The following is an 18807-nucleotide window of genomic DNA, read 5'->3' on the forward strand; positions in this document are numbered from 1 at the left end:
CTGCTGTATCGAACTAATTATTTGAACTAATAGCGTTTTGAAAGTAAATAAGAACATGGAATTTATAGTCTCCCTCCCTTCCAATTATAACATGACACGTCACTGGCAGTAAAACACTGTTTTTTATTAAAAGAATATGTAGAAAAATTTGTCTTACAGTAATCAAACAAAACCATGCAAGGATATGGCAAGCATACATACTGTACTTTTATCAAATACAACAAAAGATAAATCCTAGCTATGCATCATATATGAACAGTCAATGATGAAGATTAAGCTGAATAGAGCTGCATATATAACATTTTAACATAAAACATATAAACGACAAATCAAACTGAATATTCAACCTACCCGGAATAAACTGAAAAACTTGTGCTGTTAACATGAAAAAGGTCAAGATCTATATACAAGGAAATATTTAACTAAACATTTTTTAAACCTGGTGCACTCAGTCTCTCTCATGCTCATTAAGACAGATGATGTTTTGCTGGGGATACGAGGCTGTGCGTTGTAATATCAGGCGAGGCATACTCTGTTTGAAAACGAAAACGAGTTTATGTCTGATATTGGTGCTCAATACAATGGACCCGTGAAGATCGGGGTTAGAATAATAGATCTTCAGCAACCCATGCTTGTCGTAAGAGGCGACTATGATTGTTGTAAGTGTCGACCAACGAGATCGGGTGGTCAGGCTTGCTGACTTGATTGATGCATGTCACCGTATCCTCTTTGCGTGGATCGATGCTCATGATGTCAACCACTGGATTGTCTGGTCCAGACACGATTATTTAAAGACCGCCGTCATATAGCTGGAATATTTGTGAGTGCGGGGTGAACAACAAACAAACAAAGAGAACAGTTTTTTTAATATAACTCTCTTTGTTCTTTTTGTGGGTGTGGTTAAATCTGCACTCCAGCAGTAAGATCCTTTTATTCCATGAGTTAGAAAGGTAATGGACCCGTGAAGGTCCATGGTAGAATATTGTTAGTTTGTTTGTTTGTTGTTTAACGCCGCACTCAGCAATATTCCAGCTACATGACGGCGGCTTGTAAATAATCGAGTCTGGACCAGGCAATCCTGTGACTGACATCGGGAGCACGTCGTCGGAGTACGATGACACAAACCACCGACCCTGATCACACGATCTCCTCCAACGACCCGTATAGGTTGGTGGGATCTTTATATTACCCCAGAACCCCCACACGGATAACTTTCTCTGACATACAACAACCATCTGTACACTATCCACTCACCAGGAGCTTGGATACTTCGACTGATGGTTGGATGTTAGCACGAATGAAGCCACGGGGCCCCACAACGCCTCTGATTTATCTGACGTTAAGTTATGCGGGATTATGCAGCGGACGATGGTGACAATAGTTATGACCCCTGTTCCATAACACGGTCTTAAGTTCGTGTCAAGTTATGTGAGTAAGGAAATCTCCGCGAACACGGCCCCCTTCCACAACAAGGCCTGAACCACGTGTGCGTGAATACACGCTACTGCGTATCAAGTGGTATTTAAATCCTTGTCCTTGTGCATGCTCACTGTGACTGTCATACAACACGAGCACAAAAGAGAAGGAAATGAAAGGACACGATTTCCCGAAATACATATTTCTCTGTAAAATGGAAACTGTTCACTCACATCTGATATGAACACATTCATGGGGCATATGTATCAGCTGTGACAGTATGAAAATTCCTTATCATGATAATGAATCTGCCTGCGAAAAGAATGTGATACTACAAATAGGTGTTATGATGAATATTACTGTCCAATGATTTTTTTCATGTACGACATTACATTTATAACATGAGATATTAATACATCATAATTAATGAAAGTCATCATGCTTTATAAAGTGTTCTACAAAGCCAGCGTTACATGAAAATAATAAACATAACCATTGGACAATGCATGGATCATACTTTAATACAGTTCAGTAAAATACAGAACTAAAACTGTAAAACCGTTATTAACGCAAATGAATGAACTAACACCGACAAAACGATCTTTATATTCATTTAACGAATGTGTTGATTGCTTTTTTAACTTTTGCGCTGAATGTGAAATCCGCAATTGTCATTGCAGAGAACTGAACATTCCACAGGTTAAACATTTTGTACTTAGGCAACAACGAACTGAACATTCCACAAGCTAAACATACTGTACATAAGCAACAACGAACTGAACATTCAACTAGTTAAACATTCTGTACATAGGCAACAACAAACTGAACATTCCACCAGCTAAACATTCTGTACATAGGTAACAACGAACTGAACATTTCAACCAGCTAAACATTTTGTACACAGACAACAACGAACTGAACATTCCACTAGCTAAACATACTGTACACAGACAACAACAAACTGAACATTCCACAAGCTAAACATACTGTACACAGACAACAACGAACTGAACATTCCACTAGCTAAATATTCTGTACACAGACAACAACGAACTGAACATTCTACTAGTTAACATACTGTACACAGACAACAACGAACTGAACATTCCACTAGCTAAACATACTGTACACAGACAACAACGAACTGAACATTCCACTAGCTAAACATACTGTACACAGACAACAACGAACTGAACATTCCACTAGCTAAATATTCTGTACACAGACAACAACGAACTGAACATTCTACTAGTTAACATACTGTACACAGACAACAACGAACTGAACATTCCACTAGCTAAACATACTGTACACACACAACAACGAACTGAACATTCCACTAGCTAAACATACTGTACACACACAACAACGAACTGAACATTTCACTAGCTAAACATACTGTACACTGGTACACTGGTAACAACGAACTGAACATTTCTTTAGTTGTACACAAGTAACAACGTACTGCCATGGGCGCCTATTTCTCCAGACCTCTCCCACATAGAAGATGTCTCGGATGAGATTGAGAAATCAATCGGAACACATCGTAGGTAACTTCCATATCTCGAATATCGTTAAGTTGAAATGAACCGACGTTTATCCGAATGCTTGGGTAAAGGAAAGTAACTCGGTTTGTTTGCGTCCTCCTGCTTCGAGTTTGTGAAATGGCGGACATATATTCCGGGCCTGTTCGTTGTCAACCGATCTCACGGGGCATAAGGTGTGATGAACCTTGTGTGCATTAGCTCACACACAGGGCACATCACACGATGTACCCCTCGAGGTCGGTTGACCACTTGTAATGTGCCGCCGCTGCCTTGCCAATATCTACTAAAATGGTTGTTACATCCGATATTGACATTTTTAACTGAGTTGTTACACCACCGCTCTTAAAGGGCGAGACCCGTGAAGATCAGGGGTAGAATAGGTCTTCAGCAAGCAATGTTTGCTGTAAAAGGCGACTATGCTTGTCGTAAGAGGCGCCTAACGGGATCGGGTGGTCAGGCTCGCTGATCTCAATTGCGTGGACCGATGCTCATGATGTCAACCACTGGATTGTCTGGTCCAGACTCGATTATTTTACAGACCGCCGTCATCTAGCTGGAATATCGCTGAGTGCAGCGTTAATCAACAAACAAACAAAACAAACAAACTTAGATGGCGAGCCTCCCTGTCTAGTGTTACCATTATGTGTTCTGGCAATGACATTGTTAGGATAAAACATTGATCAGACGAATGAACAAATACTCTTTTGTATATTTACAGTAACAACATTCACACCACTTTATATGAAGCACGGTTACTTTTTCCGCTAGTATATATCTGTTTCCCTAATAGAATCGCTTTTGCTATTCATTATTGGCTGTTAAGGAATTGCGTGCAATGTAAAGGAATGGTTTCAGAAGCATTGTATAAAATACACTAACTCTTAAAAAAGCTGGATTCATTTTTTCTCCTTGTTATCACGAAATATTAGGTAATGATTTGAAAATAGGGAAGAACTGAACGTATAATGTACACTGGAATATAGAAAAGGTTCTGTCTCTGTTACTGTACACGACCGATCATACTCATACATTTCCGAGTATGTCTCATATTTTGCCTGAGGAAACAAGGCCTTGTTTCTTGTAATTGAGGGTCCGGTGAATGGTGAAACGGGGTTTAACGTCGCGTCCAAGATTATTGCACTTTTATAGCCACGTTCATGCACGCGTGTTTGTGTGTGTGGCTGCTTGTACTGGTCGGGACTAGTTCCGATTTCTAGTGCTATCCCACTGAGATACCATGCCGCAGTTTAACATGAATGCCCTACACAGCAAAAAAAGTGTAGGTTTCCGTCTTCCGGAAACCTTCCGGAAACCTTCCAGATACCTTCCAAAAAAAATGTCAAAATTTGGGGGGTGCATTTTGTTCACTTAAGTGTGAAACACATAAAAAAATTAACTTGAAAATACCAAGCAATTTGAAGGTTGTTGAAGGCATCTGGAAGGTTTCCGGAAGGTTTCCGGAAGGTATCCGGATGCAAAATTTCTTCATGACTTGCTTCTGGTAAATAATGTTAGCCTGTGCATTACAGATACCTGTTGTAATATTCTGTGTTATTTTAATGGTAAATATCCTCCTAAAACATTTTTGGAGAAGAAAATTGTTCAATTTCATATTTTGTCCTTTTCGGATGTTAAAGGTATTTCATGAAGAAACATCAGTTCTTGTATAATGATATCCTTAAATTTCATGTCCAGACTTCCAGTTTGTACTGAGAAAAAGAAAAAGTCATTGACAATGTGCTCACTTGGGCCTTTGGTCCTGGTGAGATGATAATAAGACTATTTGTAACGGTACATGTACTTGTTATATCCAAAATACTAACTTCATTGACATTTGCCTCACCCTAGTTTTATGGTACTACAGTAAGCTCTTCCTCAGTTACTGTGAATTATTTTATTAAAAGGGATTGACAGTTAATTTGACACTGGAGTTGTAACCACTGCACATATATGGGTATTCAAATAATATAACAACGATGTGCTTAATACTTCACAAATATCTCCAGAAATAGGCATTTTAGTTATAATTGCAGAAATACTTTATGAATGACCCCTTCACTGTTGCCTTGATCTTACACTTCAACCCCTCATGAGTTATCACTTTTGAGTGTGAATTTGACCTTCAATATCAGTGATAAATATTTCAAAAACATTTCAAAGAGCTATCCAGCACATAAACCAAATATGCAGTCCTTTGGTAGAATTCAACATATCATTGACCAAAATATGGAAGTAATGTAACCATTATGTGTGTAAGAGTTACCAAGACTTCTGTAGAAAAGGCAATTTAAGGGAAAATGTAGTATATATAGATCACACACGACCTTTTTCCAACTTCGACCCCTGCCCAAAGGAAGAGTTAGACCACAAACAAACTTTTTGTCTGGTTGTGACTTTAACCTTTGACATAACAGATCAATGTGTCATCAGACGTTTTAAGAGCAAAGGAAACATGTGTTATTTATCTTGAGATGCCCAAGCAATGCATGGTTTCATAAGATAAGTGTGGCTATAAAACTGAGGCAAAATCATGAAACATCCCCATTTACACAGCTGGCAAATGAAACATAAGCAACAATCAAATTATCAATTTCTTTTATTCATATGCCTATAGTATATCGCACATTGAACAGTGTTCACATGATGGTTCCTGATGCAGTATGCAATTTCATCCTATTCTTCAATACTCATAACAGAGTGTGATAACTGTTCGCTTGACAGTACCTACGGATTATGTTCACCAGTTCAGATAACTTACTTTCCCTCAATCCTCCTTTTCTTTCTATATTGCCATGGATGAACAGGAACCAGGAACCAGGATGAGGGGATACCAGTTAGACTCTATCTCTGCTGCATTGTGTTAGTAGAACTGTGAACTTTCCATTTGGTGTTTGGGTCCACATTTAAAGACAATAAGTCCCATTTATCATTCCTTTCAAGTGTTTACAAGAATTTCCTGAATGTCCTGGAAGAATTCCACTCCAGCTTGGCATTGGTTGGTCTTCTCACATTAGCCAGACCAGCCTTTGTGTGTCCCAGTACCATTTGGCATACAATTTCTCGGTCGGCCTCCATTGAAATAACAGGACCCTCATCATCGCTGTCTGCAAATCACCTCTGATATCTGAAGGGGTGCAGCCTCTGTTTAGGACTCCCTTGTCTGGTCCTTCCAGACTGTCAACCTGGAGTACTCATCCAGGGATCTCAAGCAGGACTTCAGTTTCTGCAGCATTATGTAAAAAGATTTTAGCAATCAAAAAGAATTGTTGCCACATGTACTTACAGATAGAAGGCAGCAAAATCACTTAAGTTGTCATATGTGAGTCTTGTTATATGCTAAACATTTAAGATAATCACATCTCAAATCTCAACCAGACAAACCAGTGACTAATGTTATGAACTCGGTCCAGACAAACCGATGATAACTATTATGGACAATATCCCACATCACTGTGGTATGATTACATGTGATCAATGAGCCTACTCAATCACAACCTTATCTATTAATTAGGCTTGGAATACTGGGAATCTTTTTAAGAGATGTCATTTAGTGATTGTTTCAACTCATCAACATGGAAAAATATATATTCACAATCCTTGTCATATAGCCAAACTATTGCTGGATGCAGTGTTAAATAAATGATTTGGCTTTAACACTGCTTTGAACAGTATTCCAGATATATCACCGCATGTTAGTTTGATGTGGGAAGAAAGTCCTAAGTGATGCAGGTCTTTGATGAATCCCACGAGTATGTGTATAATGCTGACAAACCTAGCAACATAATCAAGGAGAACCAGGATTTGAACCCATGACTATAGGTTTCTGCTAAGCCCAAGAGATGCAACTCTGCACAGAAAATTGTAGTGCCTTAGATAATAGGACATCCGTGCCTACAGCGATAAGGAACAAACTGAAGACATATTTGCAAAATAACCATATGAACCAAACAGAATAATTTCAAAATATTTACCACTCACTGTTGCTTTTCTATGGTCTTTCTTTGCATTGATGCTGCACGGATGACTGTCTCTTTTATTCATCCGGACATTCTACAAACATAAGTAGCATTCACATCACAGAAATGTCCAAACTGTACATGTTGTACATTTGATTCAAATGAAAAGACCCCGGTTGTGATTCCGACTTAGAACTACCCTAATCATAATAATTCATGTCAAACATTCAGAGATGACATTTATCCCCATATTTAACAAATGTTAAAACAATATTTTGACAACAAAGTCAGGGTCATTCAACACATACATTACATAGGAAAAAACTTGTTCGACAATGCAGAGAGATCCTCACCGAGGTGAATATCATTCCATGAATTATTGCCACATTTTCTTGAAATGCAGATTAATGCAATGCAGTATTTACTTTAATTTCTAGGCTATTTGTTTGGCTTTTCCATGGCACCGTTTTGACAGAGATCTAACCTTGATATGACACTTTGTTCAGAAATGATATAAATAAGAGAATACTTTATTATTCCAGAGAAAATTTGGGTTACATTGTAAAAGCACAGAGAAACAAGCATAAGATTCATGATTAAAGTTAAATACACTCGACCCGTGAAGATTCCGGGGTAGACTAGGTCTTCAGCAACCCATGCTTGCCGTAAAAGGCCATTATGCTTGTCGTAAAAGGCGACTAACGGGATCGGGTGGTCAGACTCTCTGACTTGGTTGATGCATGTCATTGATCTAAATTCCGTGGCTCGATGCTCATGATATGAATCACTGGGTTGTCTGGTCCAGACTTGATTATTTACAGACCGCCGTCATATAGCTGAGTGTGGCGTTAAACAACAAACCAACCTAAATACACTCATACATACACACACAAACACAACATCCAAACACCAGGGTTAGAAATTGGCACTAGTCATTTTGACATTTTAAAGGTTTTGCTATATGCTATCATTTTAGGACTAGTGGACTGAAAGTGTTAGTTTCTACCGCTGCAAACACTAATCAAGTAATGAATTGAGTGGTCAGACTAGGTTGTCATCATACTCTGAGGGCATGGATCTTTGCTGAAAATAACAATCACTAGATTGCCTGGTCCATGTTCAATTATTTACAGGCTGCCATCAGAGAGCTGGACTATTGTGAGTGTGATGTTTCACATTACATTGACATATACCATGATGAATACATGTAGTTTGTATTTATCACAAACAAAAATACTCACTCAATACTTGGTATCCTCCCTGAGGATGTCTGTGAACTTGCCCACAAACCCTGAACATGCTGAAACAGAAAACAACTAACTTGTCTTTATCCTTTCAATGTTTCAGAGTGAATTTGTTAAAGATTGATAAGCTGTCATTATTCATTGTAATCCATATCTCACTTTCAGGTGGTTCAGGTGGCAACACATGATTGGAATTGAATGCCACGTTTTTGACATGCACTTTGCCAGATTTATACCCTTGGTAACTAACCCTCATCATCAAATCCCAGCGTTATGTTGAGAATAAGGACACGACCCTTAAAAGTCCTGCACCTGTAGCTCTTATGCAATCCCAAATAGAAATACCATGTCACAACAAACACTTGATCATAATAATAACAAAGGGTTTCCGAAAACAACAAAACTAAAAGGCCCTTGACGTTTACAGTAGTAACATGGAGATCAGGAAAATATCTAAATCAATCCATTTCATAACATCTCTGTATAGAAATCATGGAACATTATGTCTCGAAGCCCTGCTACGTACCTGGCATCTGCAAGCTGCTCTTCCTTCCTTCGGCTGTCAATCGAGTTTTCGAAATACTTGACGTCCTCGTTGTGGATGGCTCAGGTGGATTTCGACCGGGATTTCCGAGTTAAAGGTGATTGAGAATAATGTATCGATACACGAGGTAAGCATATCGCAATCAAGCATCACGGTGTACATCGATTACACGAGGTTTGAGTGTTTGTTTACATTTGTGTTCCAAAATGGCGCCCTCGGCCATACAGGGAATTATGGGTAGACTTGCTTGTCCCGGAATAACACGAGTTGGTCACGAATGACGAGCGGTCATTTCTGCAGCAGTTACGGAAAGAGACGAGGTTGGCCGATTACAGTTCATACAGGCCATATTGGGAGCCGCGGGGATTTCGACAGTGTGTATTAGGAAGTATACCTATGTGGTGTATGGAATATGCGTTTGCCTACCATGCCAGGCAGTGTGACAAGGGATATCCCAGCGGATGTAATATTCCTACAGCAGAAATGTTTCACAACCTCGATTGCAGGGAGCTGAAGATGTGACATATTCAGACAGAGACCATAATACATAGACTGTTATATGGTCTCTGATTCAGGTAAGGAATATGTTAATAATATTGATCACGTATTAAAGTTATTTATCTTCTGTAAGACACTTATTCTGTTTTATATATGTTAGTAAATGTGTGATTTAATTTTTGTAGGATAAGCAATCTACCTAACTAATGTTAATCCTTGCTAATGTATATGATGTAGAAATATGTTTGCTTATTTATATTCCTTTATCTAGATACTCTATAGTGACTCATTTTTTTAGTTCATACCGTACCGACTAAACTTACTTTTGCAGGTGTGAATAATCAAGAACAAATTAAATGACAGGAGTTTTGCAACAGTGAACATTGTGAAGTGGAAGATAAGACATTTGAAAGGTATGGATATTTTCACTTGAACTTGTTGAAGAATACCGTGATGACAACTTTATCATGTTGGGAATTTTGGCGGTGGGGTAGCCTAGTGGTTGAAGTGCTGAAGACCAAGGTTCGATTCTTGTCATGGGTACACTGTGTGAAGTCTATGTCAGGTGTCCCTTGCTGTGGTATTGCTAAAAACAGCGTAAAACCATACCCACTCATTTGGGGATTCCGGGTTGGAATTGGTCCCCATCAACCTATGCTAGTTGTAAGAGAGGGTTATACTATAAAGGGAAATAGTACCTCGCCTACTATTGCCTGGTGAAAACAGCACCTTGTTATTTTTTTTACCTTGGGTCTGAATATGCCCGAATACATGAAATTAAACTTGCATGGTCACTTGTAAACACAAATAACTGAGAAATGTTCAAAAAGGTTTACATTAAAAACTAGCATCTACTTGCCGACTCTGATTTGGAGATGCAACTAAACTTATTGTGAAAATATAATATGCTTTGATTTCTTTGACGTAAAATAAATGCAATTAAACTTGCAAACACAAATAATTGTTAAATGTTAGTCACCTAAAACTAGTTTACATTAGAAATTAGCCTCTGCTCAAATTTACTCATGATTCTGATTGGGAGGTGCAACTAAACTTATCATTGAAAGATCACATGCTTTGAAGTTTTAAGTAGCTTTACTCAGATTAGCTCAATGTCAAGCTGAACCTGAGTCTGGCGAAAATGTCAAGAAACTGGACAACAGGTATACTATATATGTCATATTTATTTTAGTAAGTAGGAAATAAATAGTAATTTTATAGAAATTTCATTTATATATATTTCGGCCAGGAATCAACATGTCTCTCCAGATAACAGACAACAATTAGTAGCCCTTTTTGCCAAATCAAGGTGCTGTTTTCGTTGGAGAAATCAGTGACATTTTTCTGAGGTGCCGTTTTAGCCTCACCCATAAGAGATAACCTAATAGATCAGGTGATCAGGCTCAGTGACCTGGTTCATGGCATCTGACAGTGACCATCTAACAGTGTGGATTGATGTTCACAATATCAATCACTGGATTGTCTAGAATTTTGGGCCTACCTTTAGAATACAGTACCTAACTTTCCAAACAGGTCACAGTACCCTGTGATGTAATTCGTAGTATTCTGTTGCCTGACACACTGGCAAAACAATGCCATGTGATGTCAGGGGTCATTGGATGTGCATATATATGCTCTGTTCAGTGGTCTATCGTCTCCACACGCTATGTTGTTGCATGAGTTTAAATTATTTGTTTACTAAATATTGTTTTAAACATTTATATGTGAACTGGATGGGTAAACAAGCAAAAACTTATTTGAATACCGCTCCAGAATTAGAATACAATATGATATGACAAAAGTACAGTCAAGGAATACAATTATATACATGCTCTTATTATAGAAACTACGTTGTCGGCGCTGTCAGGTCGCATTTTTAGTAGTAATAGTGTACTGCAATATACGGCAAGGAATAGTATTATAAATTTAAGATGCTATGTACAATCACAAAACCTATTGGATAGCTGAATGTAGTCTTCTACTGATTTAAGAATTTCTAAGTTTATTTTTGACGTTCTTTCAGGATTACCTAATAGAATTGATTTTAGATCATATCCCTTAACATAATAGTACATATTCTGTCTTAAATCATTGTAATTTGGACATATGAGAAAGAAGTGAAGTGCATCTTCAGTGTGATGGCCACAGCTACATGCAGGATTATCTTATAAATATTGCCTGCGGATGCACATTTTATAACAAGTGCTTGTTTATTTTCTATATACTTTTATTTCATTTTTTACTTATTACAGTGGTTAAAATGATTATAAATATAAATTGAAACTAATAATGTGCAATAAGCGGGTTATAGCTGAAACGACGCCTTAGCAAAACAGCACTGACTGGCGATAACATGCTTTGAAGTAAAATATATGGAATTAAACACACATCGTCTCATACAAACACAAATGCATGTAGTTGTTAAACGTTGAAACAAGTTTACCTTCAAAATTAGTCCCCTACTCCAATTTACTCACCGACTCTGATTGGCAGACACAGCTCACTTGTTGTGAATGTATTTTTCACTTTAAAGTTTAAAGTACTCAATGTCAAGCTGAAACTGTATTTAAGAATCCTAACATGGTGCAATTTTTCACAGTTGCAGTTTGTACTCCAAGCGAGCAACACCTCCCAAGCCAGCACAGAGCATTGCCTAATAGCCAGCCAAGGAGAACTCCAACATCGGTAATTATCACGTTAACCTTTCAGCCTTATTCACATACTCTTAAAATCACTCTCATCGTTTGTTTGTTTGTTGTTTAACGCCGAAACCAGAAATATTCCAGCTATAATACAGCGGTCTGTAAAAAATCGAGTCTTGGCCAGACAATCAGTTGCAGTTTGTACCCCAAGCGAGCAACACTTCCCAAGCCAGCACAGAGCATTGCCTGATAGCCAGCCAAGGAAACTTCACCATCGGTAATTATCATCACGTTATCCTTTCATCCTTACTCACATACTCTTATCTCTCTCACCAAATTAATCACAAAACCCCTAAATCCTTAAAAAAAACAACAACACTCAAACACACCCTTTAGTCTCAAACCAACACCTTACCCTCCCCCATCTCCTTAACACAGCACGCTCTCATTTCTATTCACTACCCACGCCCACCACTCAAACGCACCCTTTGACCCAACTCCTAAAAACAAAAAACACCTAATCCCCCCTTCTCCTAAACACAACGCACGCATTTTCCTACTCACCACCCACGCCCACCACTCACCTATCACTCCACTCCTTCGACTAAATATTTCCTAATCCCAGCTTTCCACTTGTCTCACCAACCCCAGCCTTCCAGCAAAAAAATAAATCTCAAGGGTTCAGGCACCACACATCTCAACTCACCCAAACCAAACACACCAAAACATGACAGACACACGCATCATCTCACACGCAGACACCCCAGATCCTGACTTACCCACACCCGCGGAAGCGCACAACACCTCCGGGAGGACAGTCGAAAACATTGTTCCGGACGAGTATGGCTCAGACATGGAACATACCACCCCCACCAAACCAGCCAACTCGCCTCCACAATACACAAACCCCAAAAAACGTAAGCTCGACTCATCCACTCCACCACCTTCTCCCACACCCACCCCGGCTTCCTTCATCACCACCTTCGCACTATACTTCTTCGCTGCAGGCTCAGCATCAATCCTAACTAAACAACTCTCAGCAGACAGGATAGGTTTATGGTTTAAACGCGAAAAAATCCATTACAGCAACATCAAAAAAGCAAATAAAGGTTACCAAATAATATTCCCAAATCAAGATTCATTCAATGCAGCAAAAAAAATAGTACAAATTTTTCACGTAACCGTAACAACAAATTCCAAATTGGCAGCAATTCACCCGAGGGGTAATAAGAGTAAACCCTAGAGAAACAGCCGAAGACCTAGAACTCTACACCCAAGAAGCAAACACAAATCAATACCCTCAACCCCAAATAACAAGCACCCGCAGGATAACAACAAACAGAAACGGCAAAACGGTCCCTACATCAATCGTTATTGTAAACTTCAAAAAAACTGCTAAATTTCCTGAAGCCCCTAATCACATCTCTTTCGGTGCCCACACTAAACTAGAAGTTAAACCATACATCAAACAGGTCAAACAATGTTCTAACTGCCTTAGATATAACCACACGGCCACCCAATGTACATTCAAAAAAACTAAATGTAAAAAATGCGCCCAAACCGATTGCCCAGGTACATGCTCTCCCTGGTGCATCCATTGCAAATGCATAAAACATACATCACTCTCAAACCAGTGTCCGCACAGACATGCCCTAACACAACAGGCCAACAAACACATAAACATAGATTCGGCCAAAATCCAAACAAGAAAATATGCACCACCTACATCCAAACCTCTCCTCCCCACACCACACTCAAACACCACACACAAACTCTCGGATTCAATCTGGGGCAACCACATAGAAACCGCTCCCACCACTTCCACACATCACCTCACACAGCCACCTACAAACTCCCCCATAACATCAACACCCGCATGCAAAGCAAACAGCAAAACCACAGACACACAACGACCCTCAGCCAGACACTCTACAGCCCACAAGGCAACAACACTTCCCCACAAGCAACCACAACAAAAAAACTCAAACACTGAGGAAACCACAGCTACACCCAACACGCAAGCACAAACTCAACACCCCACACCACAAACACCTCCACAGGCCTCCCCAATGAAAACTCAAACAATAAAAACCAACCTAACCGACGAAGACGAGTATTCTTCCACCAAGGAAATAAATGAAATCACTTTCTCAGCCCCTAAAACCAACAAAAACTTCAGGCGCAAAAATCCTCAATTAACCAGCACTAAAACTCTTAATAACCTCACACTACTCCTAGCCTACATGCATAAGCAAAACTCACCAAATGCTAGTACTAAAGCTTTTCACTCAGTAGCACAAAAACTAAAACTCACAACTCTCTCCTTTGAGTTATTTCTCTCCCAACTTAGGGAAGCTACCAATTAAACAAAACCTAAAACTCAAAACAAACTAATAACATCTCATCCCCCAAAATGGAAGGACTAAATATATTTCAGTGGAACGCCAACGGATTAGCCTCCCACGGCCAGGAATTAAAAGCTAAATTCAAACGAGACAAAGGTCCACACATAGTCTGTATACAGGAAACTAAATTCTCTACCAGATCTAAATTCACCCTACCAAACTATAATTCAATAAGAACTGACCGAGCCAAAACAAACCCAGGTAGAGCCGGAGGCGGCCTAATCATATACGTCAGGGAAGATTTAAGCTACAAAGAACTAAAAATAAACACACCGAACCTAGAAGCAAACGGTATCCAAATAACAAATAACAACCAAAAAATTAATATCATAAATATATACCACTGGGTAGAAAAACAGATCAAACCTGAGGATTTAAACACCCTCCTCCAAATAGGCAATAAATCTACAATCTTCCTAGGAGACTTTAATGCCCACCACCCTACCTGGGGTATAGAAGATAAAATAGATAAACACGGAAAACTCATCTCAGAATGGATAGAACAAAATGACCTAATACTACTAAATAACAACCAACCTACTAGATACGACAAAATTCACCACAAAATGTCGGCTATCGACTTAACCATATGCACCCCAGATTTAGCCCAAAGTATTCAATGGGAAGTACACGGGGTACCACTAGGTAGTGACCACTTCCCCATAAATATAACTATAGGAGACGTAAACATCCCATCACCAGCCCCAAACCAGGAACCTAAATTCCACTACAACAAAGCCGACTGGGACAAATTTCAGGACATTTGCAACCAGGCTAACCTAGCTGACCTAGAAAGTAACGACCCCGAAATCTACTGTAAAAACCTCACTGACTATATAATAAACGCAGCTAAAAACTCCATTCCTTTCAAAACAACCAGCATAGGCAAACCCTCGGTTCCTTGGTGGAACGAGGAGATAGAACAAACTAGGCGTAAACGCAAATCCGCATTCAATAAAGCCAAACGTGACTTCAAACACCTAAAGATAGCACATGAACTTAACCACAAAGTACAAAGCTTAGTTAAAACAGCTAAAACAAGAGACTGGAAAAAATTTTGCGAAGAAATTAACCATCATACAGACGCCAGAACAGTTTGGCGCAAAATCCACGCCATTAGGGGCATTAAACGTCATAAAAAAACTCCCAACGTAAACAATTCAACAAACCCCACTGAAAAAGCTAATAACCTAGCAAATCACTTCTCGGCCGTCAGTAGCAATAGCAACTTCAACCAAAAATTCCAGGAACAACTAAAAGCAGAAACCAAATTTACCAAAGAGCCAAAAGAAAATAACCTAGAAATTAATCTCCATTTCACAATGGAAGAACTACTCCACGTCCTACAAAATAGGAAAAAGGGCACAGCCCCAGGCTTAGACCTTACTTCATACCAGATAATTAAACAACTACCACCCAAACTACTCCAAACTCTACTGAAACTCTATAACCTCATATATCTAAACGGACAGGTCCCATCACCTTGGAAACAAGCCCTGGTCATACCAATCCCCAAACCCAATAAACCAGCTGACCAGGCTAATTCATACAGACCAATCTCCCTAACTTCTAACTTATGCAAAGTAATGGAATCAATGGCCAAAAACAGGTTACAACACTACTTAGAACAAAACAACATAATAAATCCAGACCAAAGCGGTTTCACTCCTGGACGCTCAACCTTAGATAACCTCGCCCGACTAGAGCAGGACATTAAAACAGGCCAACTTAACAAACAATATACTACAGGCATCTTTCTAGACTTCTCCAAAGCATTCGACATGGTTTGGCATAACGGGCTAATACAAAAACTACAAAAAATAGGACTTAAAGGTCAAATAATTAACTACATCCAAAGTTTCCTAACAAACCGCAAAATCACCGTGGGCATAGACCAAACGCTATCGGACCAATGTCCCCTAGAAAATGGCACTCCCCAGGGCAGCATCCTAAGCCCAACACTCTTCAATATTATGATTAACGATCTATTCGAGGGACTATCCCCCAAAGTAAACACATCAAAATTCGCGGATGATGGAGCCCTCTGGATCCGCACTAAAAGCATGAAAATGGCCCAAAACTTACTACAAAAATCTCTAAATAAAATACAAAAATGGGCTGACAAATGGGGCTTCTCCCTAAACTCAGAAAAAACCACAGGAATAGTATTTAAACACAAAAATATGCAACCCGCCTCCCTAAACCTCCAACTAAACAACAAACCAATCAAATTCCAAAAACAAACCAAATTCTTAGGATTAATCTTCGATGAACATCTCACCTGGGATGCTCACATTAAAAACCTTGTAACCAGATGCAGCAAAGACCTAAACACGTTAAGATGCCTAACCGGCTCCAACTGGAGGGCCTCTAAAAACACCCTCCTCTCACTCTATATATCACTAATTAGGTCCAAACTAGACTATGGCAGTGCCATTTACGACACCTTAAACAACTCTCTCATTAAAAAACTAGACTCAATCCAGTATCAGGCCCTAAAACTAATCACACGAACTCAACATGGCACCTCTTCCACCTCACTCCAGGCCTTAACAGGAGAAATGCCACTTAAACTACGTAGGGAACAACTTACCCTAAACTTCTGGGCCGCGTCCCAATCAAACCCACTAATCGAAAACTTAATAAAACAAAATATTAGCCCTAGAAACCAAGCCCTAGCCCGGAAACATCCACTACTTACTCCAATTTCCCAAAGAATAACCAATTACCTAAACGAACACAAAATAAATAATCTTAAACAAAACAATAAATCATCCAATATCTTCACTCCAAAACTTAAAATACCAAAAATAGACACAACACTAGCCGATACACTAAATAAACAGACCGATCCTAACATCGCTAAAACCACCACACTAGCATACATACATGAAAATTGGCCAAATTGGTGTCACATATACACAGACGGATCCTCAGATCCGATCTCAAAACACACAGGTTTCGGAGTCCACATCGCACAACCAACCAAAGACACACAATCTTACCGACTCCCAAACAACCAATCCATATTCACGGCCGAACTAATGGGCATGGCCTCAGCACTACACAATCAGCAATCTAAAAAACACCAAAAAATCCTCATCCTAACCGACTCCCTCAGTGGACTACAAGCCCTCAAAAATAAAAACACTAAAAACCGCCCCAAACTAATAAATCAAATACTCAATAGCTCAAACAACTTAACTAAGGTAGGTAAACAAATAGAGTTCATTTGGATCCCCGCCCACGTAGGAATCTTTGGAAATGAAAAGGCAGATAAAGCAGCAAAATTATCCCTTAAACTCCCAGAAATAACCTTAAACTTACCCAGCTCAAAATCAGAAATCAAAAGTGTCACTAAACAAAAAATTAACAAAAAATGGCAAACTATATACCAAAACTCAAATAGCCAAATCAGGAAAGTACTCAAAAAACCCCTAAATAAACCCAAAATACTACACCCATCCAAAAAAATCGACAGAATAATTACCAAATTACAAACAGGCCACACCAAACTAAATAATCACCGTAAAATAGCTAATCTACACACAACAGGAAACTGCCCACATTGCAAACAACAAGAAACACCGGAACACGTACTCATTCACTGCACACACTACCAAACACACCGAACAACACTACAGACCACCCTAAATCTTAAAACCGGACTTACACTAGAATCAATCCTAAATCCACAAAATAAATTAGAAAAATTCAAAGCCTTAGGCATAAACCTAATAAAAACAGGACTAATTAGTCGCATTTAAACCCCAAATAAAATATTAAAACCAAAACTACTTTATCAGATAACCACCCAACACACACAGCTCCCTTAGTTCGTCCCCCACCCACTCTTGGCATTCTTTCCAAATCTCAAAATTTCAAAATTACTATATAAGTAACCCCTAAAGCCCCCTCACTTTTCCCCTTTTTGGAAACACATTAAATGGCCTGGCCGGGCCCGTGTGCGACATACGCTTGCAGTCGGAAAGCGCACGTTAAATCTCCAATATAAGTAAGTAAGTAAGTGCAATTTTTCACAATGGCCTTTCGATGTGTCATTTGAACATGTTGAAAGGTTTTACAAGGGATATTTGTAACCCAATACTTTCCGTAACGGGTGACAATGCTCGTCTAAAGAGTTGACTAACGCCATCAGGTGGCGATCAGGCTCGGTGACTTGGTTGATGCATGTCATTGATCCCAATTGTGTGGGTCGATGCTCATGATGTCAATCACTGGACTGTCTGGTCCAGACTCGATTATTTGCATATAGCCGGAATATTGCTTGAGTGCGGCATAAAACAGTAAACCAAATCATAAGTGTGGGATGAATGATTTGAAATTAGCAAGTTTAATGTGACCTTCAATCACTACAACCTGATCTGAGTCTTGAAAAGATATGACTTTGATTCAGTGAAAATTTGCATCATGATAGTTTCAACTGTAGATACAGTTAATCTGTTTGTTGTACAGTTTCTGTATATCAATATAAATGTTGTTCAAATAAGCTTTGCCTCTTCACCAACCCTATTCCTCTTTTGGAATAAATAGT

This window comes from Haliotis cracherodii, unplaced genomic scaffold (assembly GCF_022045235.1).
Source record: "Haliotis cracherodii isolate W230 unplaced genomic scaffold, xgHalCrac1.p SCAF_3, whole genome shotgun sequence".
Lineage (NCBI taxonomy): Eukaryota > Metazoa > Mollusca > Gastropoda > Lepetellida > Haliotidae > Haliotis > Haliotis cracherodii.